This window comes from Phyllostomus hastatus, unplaced genomic scaffold (assembly GCF_019186645.2).
Source record: "Phyllostomus hastatus isolate PE091 unplaced genomic scaffold, TTU_PhHast_1.1 phas_scaffold_182, whole genome shotgun sequence".
NCBI classification, from domain to species: domain Eukaryota; kingdom Metazoa; phylum Chordata; class Mammalia; order Chiroptera; family Phyllostomidae; genus Phyllostomus; species Phyllostomus hastatus.
In genome coordinates this window covers 13,748,604-13,757,783 of record NW_025334013.1, presented here as the reverse complement: position 1 = coordinate 13,757,783, position 9,180 = coordinate 13,748,604, and the positions used below count along the sequence as shown (strand labels likewise).

General features: G+C 55.8%; 1 long non-coding RNA gene across 1 annotated transcript; it reads right to left on the bottom strand.

The window, feature by feature from the left end:
• Positions 1 to 990: 990 nt before the first annotated feature.
• Positions 991 to 7,973, bottom strand: LOC123832229. The gene is made up of 5 exons (XR_006788018.1): positions 7,862 to 7,973; positions 5,864 to 6,219; positions 5,403 to 5,456; positions 1,868 to 2,000; positions 991 to 1,120 (listed from the first exon to the last, which is right to left on the bottom strand). It is a non-coding gene; the product is annotated as an uncharacterized LOC123832229 (long non-coding RNA).
• Between the last annotated feature and the right edge of the window lie 1,207 nt (positions 7,974 to 9,180).

The window sequence follows — 9,180 nt, the reverse complement described above, 5'->3', positions numbered from 1 at the left end:
GGACCCAGAAACTCTGGTTAGAGCTGATGGGTCTGTGTCCCCACCTCCCACCGTCCCCAGGCCCAGGGAGTTAAGTGCCCCCTCCTACCCCCACCCCCACTCAATGATCCTGGGTTCTGAGTAAGTGCCCCACCCCACCCCGGCCTGGCCCAGGCCAGAGAGACGCGCTCCCCCTCCCGCCAGCCTCAGTGGCCCAGCCCTAGGCCTGCTCCCGGTTCCTGACCTTCGCAGCCCGCTCCCTCTCAGGCGCTGGCCTCACCTGCCTTGGGTGGTCAGCTCAACTGGATGTTCCTGCTGTCCACCCAGGGGCCTCTGTGGGACACCCTGGAGGCTGATGCCGGCTAGCGGCCAAGTTTCACATCCCCTCCCACTTCCCCTTCTCCTTCTCTGGACCTGCCCCTGGCATTGCCCCAGGGGCCGGAGGCTGACCCGGGACATTTTGAGCAGACCTCAGCAAGACCAGGACATTGGACAGCCTACCCCAAGCCACAGCTGGTGTGGGGACAGGGACAGCGGTGGGGCCGGGGGGAGGGATCAAGGACCAAGGGCTGTGGAAGGTGTTCTGAGCAGGACTGGGAAAATCAGTAACTTGTAAGGCTGCTTTCGGATATGAAAGCAGCAATGGGTACGCATTGTCAAAGTTTGTGGACACAGGAAAGCACTGAGAAGGAAGAACAGTGCAGCAGCAACGAGCAGCCGGAGACCAGCTGTCTAGACGCGCCACGTCCCGGGTGCGCGTCCTGGGAAGAGCACGGAGCCTCCTGAGCACTGGCTTTTCCTACTGGTGCGCTGGGAGCAGCAGCTTCTCCGCCTCATTGAGTCGCCATAGAGCTCTAATGACACGAACTGGGCACACGGTGAAGGCCTAATAATGAGCTTTCAAAAAACATTTAAAAAATAGTGACAGCCCCAGCCAGTGTGGCTTCTTTGGTTGGAGCATCGTCCTGTAACCGAAAGGCTGTGGGTTCGATTCCTGGTCAGGGCACACACCTAGGTTGCGTGTTTGATCCCCAGTCCCGGCGCAGGCACAGGCATGTACAATCCAGGGTCCGGGTGCCGATCCCAGGTCCAGGCGCATACAGAAGGCAACCAATCGATGAACATCTCTCTCTCTTTCTCTCTAAAAAAATGCAATGAAAAAAAAATGTACTAGTGTGAAAATAAAAAAATAAAATAAAAAGTGACAAAGCCCATGAATTCTACCATCTAAAGAACTGCTGTTAATATTTGGATGCCTCATCTAGCCTTGCTTGCTCTCACTGACGGGGTGCTCACTATCTGTCAGCACAGCTCGCATCACCATTGCCAGCTTGGACCCTGAGAACACTCGCCTTTAGATTAAGCAATCTGCCTCCCACCGCCTGGGGACCAGTGTGTCCAGGCCTGGGCTGACCCTGTGTTTCTGCTTCCTCCCGTGACCATGTTTTTTCCCTGAGGAATCCACCAGAGGGAGAAGGAGGAGAAAGGGTGGGCTATTATGCACAGGCAGATAAAGATGTTCTCGGCCCAGGGTTTTCCAGCTTCTGGGACTCTATTTTTACTTGCTGTCTAGTATAGCCCCTCACGTCTATCCGACAGATATGAACTAGGATGCTTTGGTAAAAGGAGGGCCCAGCACTCCTCCTGCCAGCCCCTCCCTTGCTCCCCCAGATTCAGGAGGTTAGGAGAATCTCTGTGGCCCTGGACAAGCCACACCATTTCTCCGGACCTCAGTTTCTTTATCTGTAAAATGGGGATAATGCAGCCTCCTCACTGGGCTACCGAGGGGTTACATAAACTTGCAAGGAAGTTCATACTGTCGAACCCTACATTAAAATAAGTCATCGTGAATAATAATATCTGTGTGACCTCGGGCGAGTTACCTCACCTCTCTGAGCCTCAGTTTCTCCACCTATCAAGATGAGGGATCGGGTTGGAAGCAGGAAGGATTGCCCCACGTGGTCCACAACACCGCTTCCAGCATTCGTTTTCTCTGATTGTATTGTTTCGGTTTTGCTTCCCTGACAGAGGAATTCGAAGAAAATCACATGTCAGAGTCGGAACCAGCAGCCTGATTGCTCCCACCTTACAGAAGAAGGAACGGGACACCAAAGACAGGAGGACTGGCCCTCACGGAGAGTGGTGGAGTCGGCAGGAGGGAAGGCCAGACCCTGGGGAAGGCCTCTGAGAGCACAGTTCTCAAGCTACTAAACACACGATTCTTACAGCAACAGCTAGTGAGTACATGCCGATCTTGGGGTGGCTTATTAGTGAGGGAACCAGCAGGATGACAAAGCTAGTTCAAGTGACGACTCTCAGAAGAAACACACATGGACAAGAAACATACACGGACCTACATTTTGGAGAGAAGAGAGTCAGTGAAAACAAAACAACAATAAATAAGAATTCTAGAACATTCATAAGGTGGTTAAGTTAGCCCAAAACTGGTGAATGGCCTACAGGGCAATACAATCATAATGTTGGGGCTACCTTCTCTATTAAAAAAGAAATCATTTGCATCTCTACCAGACAAAAATAATTTGCAACTTATCAGTTTTCTGCCAGCCAACAGCTATCTTTCCAGAACCCAAGCCCTGATCAATAGTAAACAATAAGTCCAGCAAAGTGACATTCCCCTCGAGTGTCAGACGACCCTTAGGAGGACTTGTCAGACACTGTGCTCATTTGACTTTGAAAGGACACCAGTTATCTGTCTGCCTTATTGCCAAGCGTGGGAGGATTTTACTTATCAGGCCGTTGCAAGAGCCTAAACGCTTCGGAGGAATAAGAGGCATCGACAGTAATGAACGTGTCATTAGTGTGAAAAGTGGATGGGTCAGTGATGGCCCGTGAATGTCACAACAGGGACATGTCCAGGCAGAGGGGACAGGCCATTTCTCCAAGCTCAGGCTGGCGGAGGCGAGGCAGAGGGTGGCCGGGTGAGAGGGAACCCCTCGCACTGCTGCGTGCAGATCCACGAGGCCCAGCCCCAGGGGGCGGCCAGGGGCCTAAGGAATAGCGTCCCCCTGCAAAAACAAAACAAAACAAAACAAACAAACAAACAAAACACCTCTGAATTACTCAAATTCTTCACAGTGGAGTCACAGCTCGTTCAAGGGCTGGGTTCCGAAATCAGCATGTTAGGCAAAAATTGGAAGTGGTCAGTGCCACTGTTGGGAAAAAAGTCTGAGGAAAGCGTGTGTTGGAAACCACGGAGTTTCACAGCAGCTTTCTGCTGTCGCCTTTGGCTCTGACATCAGAACAGATTTCTCTTTTCTTAGTTGAGTGTCACTTGGCTAATGCATGTGCCCTTTTTGGAAAAAAAGAAAGACATGGAACCCTTACAGAATGGAGTCCTACCCAGCCGGGAGGCACTCGCAGGGTCTGTGGCAGACCCGGGGACAGCAGGTCCAGGCAGGTCCCCTCCTTTCCTTCCGTTCGCCGCAGAAACGGGCTCCTAGGGTGGGGGGTGGGGTGCCCCGCGGTGACGGCGGCACTTACTACCGAATTCCAACCAGTGTCTTTAGCTCACGCTCTCTCTCTCTCTCTCTGAATCTTATTAGGCAAAAGGCAGATAGTCAAATGTGTATGGAATGGAACTCTGAGTTTCTTGTATTTTTTAATTAAAAAATTGAGATTTAATTTACATGCAGTAAAAGGTACAAGTCTTGAGTGCCCTGCTCAGTGGCTTTTCATGTTTGTGAATTCCCCGCTTGCCACCACCCAGCCTGAGAGACAGGACATTTCCGTCACCCCAGCGGGTGTCCTTGGGCCCCTTAAATCAGCCCCACACACCCAAACGGACCAGTGTGTTCTGACTTCTACCACCATCGGTTACTTCTGGCTATTCTGAACTCCACGTAAATAGAATAATCCAATTTGTGTCTTTTGTGCCCTGCTTCTCTCTCGTCTCATGCTTGTGAGAGTCAGCCGTCCTACTGTGTGAATCGGTTCCGTTTTCACTGCTGAGTAGTATTCCGCCGTGTGCCTATGGCTCCCTTTGGTCAGCCCTCCTCCTGTGGACTTCTGGGGTTGTGATGGATAAGGCCTCGGAGAGCACCCCTGCCCGGGTCCTCCCCCGGTGCCACCCTGCGAACACGCGTGCTCGGGCCTCCGCCGTGTGGGTGTGTGAACGCCAGCGAGAGGCACGGGGCTTACGCCGAGGCCCTCCCTCTCCCCTCCGCTGCCCCACAAAACAACAAACCCCTGCTGCACCCTCTGCCTGAACCCCTTTTCTCCCTCTCACGCGTTCTTCCTCCTCTCCCTGCTCTTTACAAGAAAGTTGTCTTCATTTGGTCCTGTGGCAGAAAGCCTTCCCCTCTAGGGCCCTCCTGGGCCTCTCCTTTATTCTCAGGCTCTGCTGGGAGGGGCTGCTTGGGGAACGGGAGGGAGCCGCCGAGCCTGCCACACACCCTCAGTGCGCTGTCTCTATCCTTCGCATCTCTCTTGGCAGATGAAAGCAGTTTGGGGGAGTGTTTTACGAGAAACGGAGGGGAATGCAGACAGTGAGTACTGCGTTAAGGAGATAGAGGCAGCGTGAGGATGACAATGACCCTTCAGACTGAGGCCAGGCTTCAGATCCTTGTGGTTTGTCTCTGACACGTGGCAGGCACTTAGCAAAAGTCCCCTCTCCTCCTCCTCCTCCCCGCTCCTGCCACTCAGCGGGCCAGGGCACAGAGACCAGTTGAGAAAGCCTCCTCCCCGCTCCCCCGCGGGGCCCCACCTGGAGCCCAGCATCCTGGCCGCCCAGAGGGAGAGGGAAGCCGCCAAGCCCGCCAGGGCCGGGTAGAGCGGCTCTGGGAGACCTTCCCAACACCAGATCTATCGGGAAAGGTGCTAATGGAAGCCACCAGGGGTACAGGCAGGTGAGATGTAAAAAGATTAAGAGGATTAGAGAGAGTTTGGGAAACAAACAGCCTGCTGCAATGGCCAGCAAGGACCCTTGCCTCTGCCTTGTGGGGGCCAGGCCCTAGGTCCTGGGGGCTGTCCGGCCCCACAGTCAGGGACTGCGGCGCCCAGAGCCCAGGATAATACTGGCTCACACAGATCCGAGGGTCAGTCAGAGGTGTGGGCGAGCAGCCAGGAGAAAGCTCCCCACGCAGAAATGATTTCCTTCATCTGTCATCACCTGCCTGAAACCCCACCTTTACCCATTGTTCCCATAGGTGAGCATGGCCTTCTCTAGGACCTTTTAACATTGGAGACGTGTCTTGGTGCATTTGCAGGATGTGACTGGGCACTACTGCTAGGCTCAGTACTGGTGCTTGACAGACGATCTCGTTCCACCATTGCAACCTCAGGAAGGCAGTGCTGCGACCGATAAGCTCCTTTTACAGCGGCAGCTGAGGCTCAGAGAGGGCCATCGACTTACATAAGGTCACACAGCCAGGAAATAGTAGCATTATTTCCAGCACATCAGGTACCTTTCTGAAGATGCTCACTGTTGCCCCCCACACGGAGGGCCCACACCAGGAACTCTGAAAGGACGAGGAGAATGGAGAAGGTGAAAGCATTGGGAACTGGACTCTGACTGCGAGATTCGCCAGCTTCGTGCACTCATCTCCCCTGCGCCAGCCCCCTTACACCCATCAGCTCACTTCATTTACATAGCGTCCTCGCAGGGCGGTGTTTGGGTTTATTTTCAAAGATGAAGGAAGGAGCTGAGTCTCAAAAAAATGAAGCGACTTGCTCATGGGTTTGGGGTGGCCGGATTTAACAAATAAAACTATAAAATGCTTCGTTCAATTTGAATTTCACGTCAACAAGGGTATGCATGGGATGTGTTTATATTCGGAAAAAAAGGTCCACTCCACATTCTATCCGGCAGCCTACAGAGATCACACAGCCCGTGGGCGAGTGGCTATTTCCCACCCCTCTGGCTCACCGGGAAGCCCGTCTCGGTGGGAAGAGGCTGGCTGAAGGGGGCGCTCCTCTCGGCTTCCCAGGGGAACATGGTCACGGTCACTGCTCGGGGGACATGGTCACGGTCACTGCACGGTCACGGTCAGGGCTAGCCACAGACCCAAGCCAGGCCCCCACCATGACCCTCTGGTCATTGCCATGGCAGGCTGCCCTCTAGCATCTCTCCCTGCCCCCGAATTTCATCAGGGGACACCACCATGGGCGGGAGGCAGGGGACTGGGGTTCTTCTCTCAGCTCAGCTGGGTGTCCTGGGACATCCCTCAGAGATTCCGGTGGGTGCCGCAGTGGGAGTGCAGGTCAGCCTGAGGGCCACCCCACCTGTAAAAAAAAGGGGGAGGAGTTGAAACAGCACCTGGGGGAGCTGCTTCAAACTACCCTAGCTGTTGGCCCTGGCTGGGGAGCTCAGCTGGTTGGGGCATCGTCCCCATGCACCAAGGTTGTGGGACTGATCCCTGGTCAGGGCACATACAAGAAGGAACTAATGAATGTGTCAATAAGAGGAACAACGGATCAATGTTCCTCTCTCATCTCTCTCCCTCTCTCTCTCAAATCGATAAAGTTAAGAAAAGAAGGATACCACAACCTGACCTGCACTCCTCCCTACGGCAGCAGAATCTCTGGGGTGGGCTTTCTGCGTCCCCCGCCCCCTCAGGAGCCCCAGGGGAGTGGAGGCTGGCAGCCCGGTATCCCTGTGGAGCTCTGACAGCAACACGTTGGGGTGGGGGGTCTTTCTGGAGTTGACACAGTGGCTGAGCCTGCCCTGCACCTTTGGGCATAGCCTTGAAGCATCTGACAACTGGGGAGCAGGTGCTGAAGGGTTTCAATGCCTGGATGGAGGGGGACAGCGGGGCACGTCCAGCTTTGTTGGGCAGGGCAGCAGGGAAGGGTGGTCACTAAGTTTCCCCCGGGGCTAAGACCATTTCCAACCTGGGAATTCAGAAATATTTCTTCGGTCTGAGTAGAGATGGTGTTTTTCACAGCCCCCGCCTGGCTCACGTGATTCCCCGCAAGGAGACTAGAGAGACTATTGTCATCATCCCCAGGGCACTGACAGGAGGACGGAGGCTCAGAGAGGGCAGCCAGTTCCAGTGTCACACAGCAGAGCGGGCCCAGTCCCCAGTCCGGGGGGGCGGGGGGGGGCAGGACTCCGCCCACCAGCCCCTCCCTAGGGCTGTCCTCAAAGGTGTCCGGGAGAGACATCAGACAACATCCGAAGTCCCAGGCCTGTCCCTTCCCAGGCTTCTGCGTTCCGGTTCGCCTTTCTCTATTGTGACGCTCTGAGCCTCCACTTCTGTCCAATCCTGCCAGCAGCCCACTGCAGGCAGTGGTCCTACACGCCCCTAACCTCGGCTCCAATCTCCCCTTCCCCTTCCCCTGGGCTGGGCGTGCCCAGGGTCCCACAGCTGCCAGGGCAGGGCCGGGGTTTGGGCCACGTCGGTGGCGCCCCAGCCCGCACTCATCTACCCGCGGAGCTGCTCCAGGCTTCGCTAAGGACAGCTGCTTCTGCCGGCCCCCCCCTCCTCCCAGCCCTCTGCTGATTACAAATAAACACCCGGTCTACGCGGGAGAGTAATTAACTCTCCAATGTGGGGAGAACTAATCAGGCTGGAGTTTGCTGCAGGTGGGAAAAGCAAAGGCTTTCCTAAGTAGTATGCAAATGACACCGTAGTATGCAAATCAATCCCTGGCGGGCTCCTGGAAAAGGCTGTCGGAGCGGCAACACGGCTGCCGGCTGCCGGCTGGGCTGCCGAGGAGGGCCAGGCTCTGGGAATGGTGGTCCTGACTGCGGGGGCCGTCCTTCAAGATGAGGGGGCTGCAGGGGTCGTAGGAGTGGGGAGCCCACCTGCTGGGTTCCCCAGAACACCTGCAGTCCTTGTGTCCTGCGCACTGGGGGAGGAGGAGGGACAGGCCGCGGGCTCAGGGAGGACTGGCTTTGAGTCTGAACACCGCCGGTCCTTACCTGTGTGACCTTGGAAAGTCACTCCTGAGTCTCAGTTTCCTCATTGTAAGACGGCGGTAATACACACTTGTCAGGCTGTTCCGGGAGCTGGGCAGCCCAGAAGGTGTCTAACGTGGTCTGGCATTCAGTAGATGTCCAGTAACTGGGGGCTCTTACTAGAAAGCATCAAGATACACCCACAGCGCCCTCTGTGGGCCACGTGCTGTCCAGTCAAACCCCCCCTCCCCCCCGGGGGCTCGTCCTCACCAGTCTGCCTTGCTGGTGGTGTGACTGGTGATTGAAAGTCTTCAGGAGTGTCCCTCCTGCTCCCAGGCACGTTCTCCTTCTGCTTTGCTTGGAATTCTGAACCAGGACGAGGGGGAGGAGAGCGAGGCTCCCAGGGAGCCAAATTTAAGGAGGCACACACTTGCACGCCTGTGAAAGTGCAGCATCAACCCCGGGGAGTGAGCGCCGTCTTAGAAGTTTGCAGGCCCTGAGCAGCTCACTCACTTTGTCCTTGTCCAGGTCCTGCTCACAAAATACTAGGGATTACTTATTCAAGAAACGCATAGCACTTGCTCGGAGAATCCTGGCCACATTAACGGGAAGGATGAGCCTAAAGAGGGAGCGTGAGTTCAGCGTCAGCAAGTGCCTCTGGGGACTTGGAGTAAAGGCCCAGGGAAAACAGGGCAATGGCCCCTGGCCCAGCTACTTCCTCCCCCGGGAAAAAGTCTGCCCAGCCACCCTCTTTAGCCCCCCCACACCTCCATTTCTCCAGTCTCTGGACTCCAGGCAGATAGACAGTTGCCGGGAGCCCTGGGGTGGATGTTGGCACGTACTGGGGTAGGGGCTGGTGTGGTGGACCGAGCACCCCTCCCTTCGTTCTTACTACCTCCTGCAGGAGCCGATGCTGCGGGGGGGCTTTCTGGAGGTGGGCTGGATCAGGCAGGGAGGGGAGAAAGTCAAGTCTCATGGGTCAGCCTCTGGGGCCAGCCGGGGGTGCAGTTCCAAGCTGCAGTGAGAGCCGGGCCGAGGCACTTGTTCCTGCAGACCAGGTGCTCGCCCTGGCTGGTGCTGCCTCAGTCACCTCCCTTCCTTCTCAGGTGTCAGCACCTTCATCTCTAACGGGCACTCTCCTGCCTGTCTCCTGGGACTGTGGGCAGACCCCACGGATGTGGCGCCCGTAGGAGTATCCCCAAAGCCAAGCAGATCTAAGGGCACCAAAGTCCTGCCCGTGGGTGGTCTGCTTAAGGTCCCGCACAGACATCCAACAAGAGGCAGAACCGGCCCGGACTTAGAGATGTTTACGGAGCAGGCAGAGGGCTGGCTGGGGACCCTCT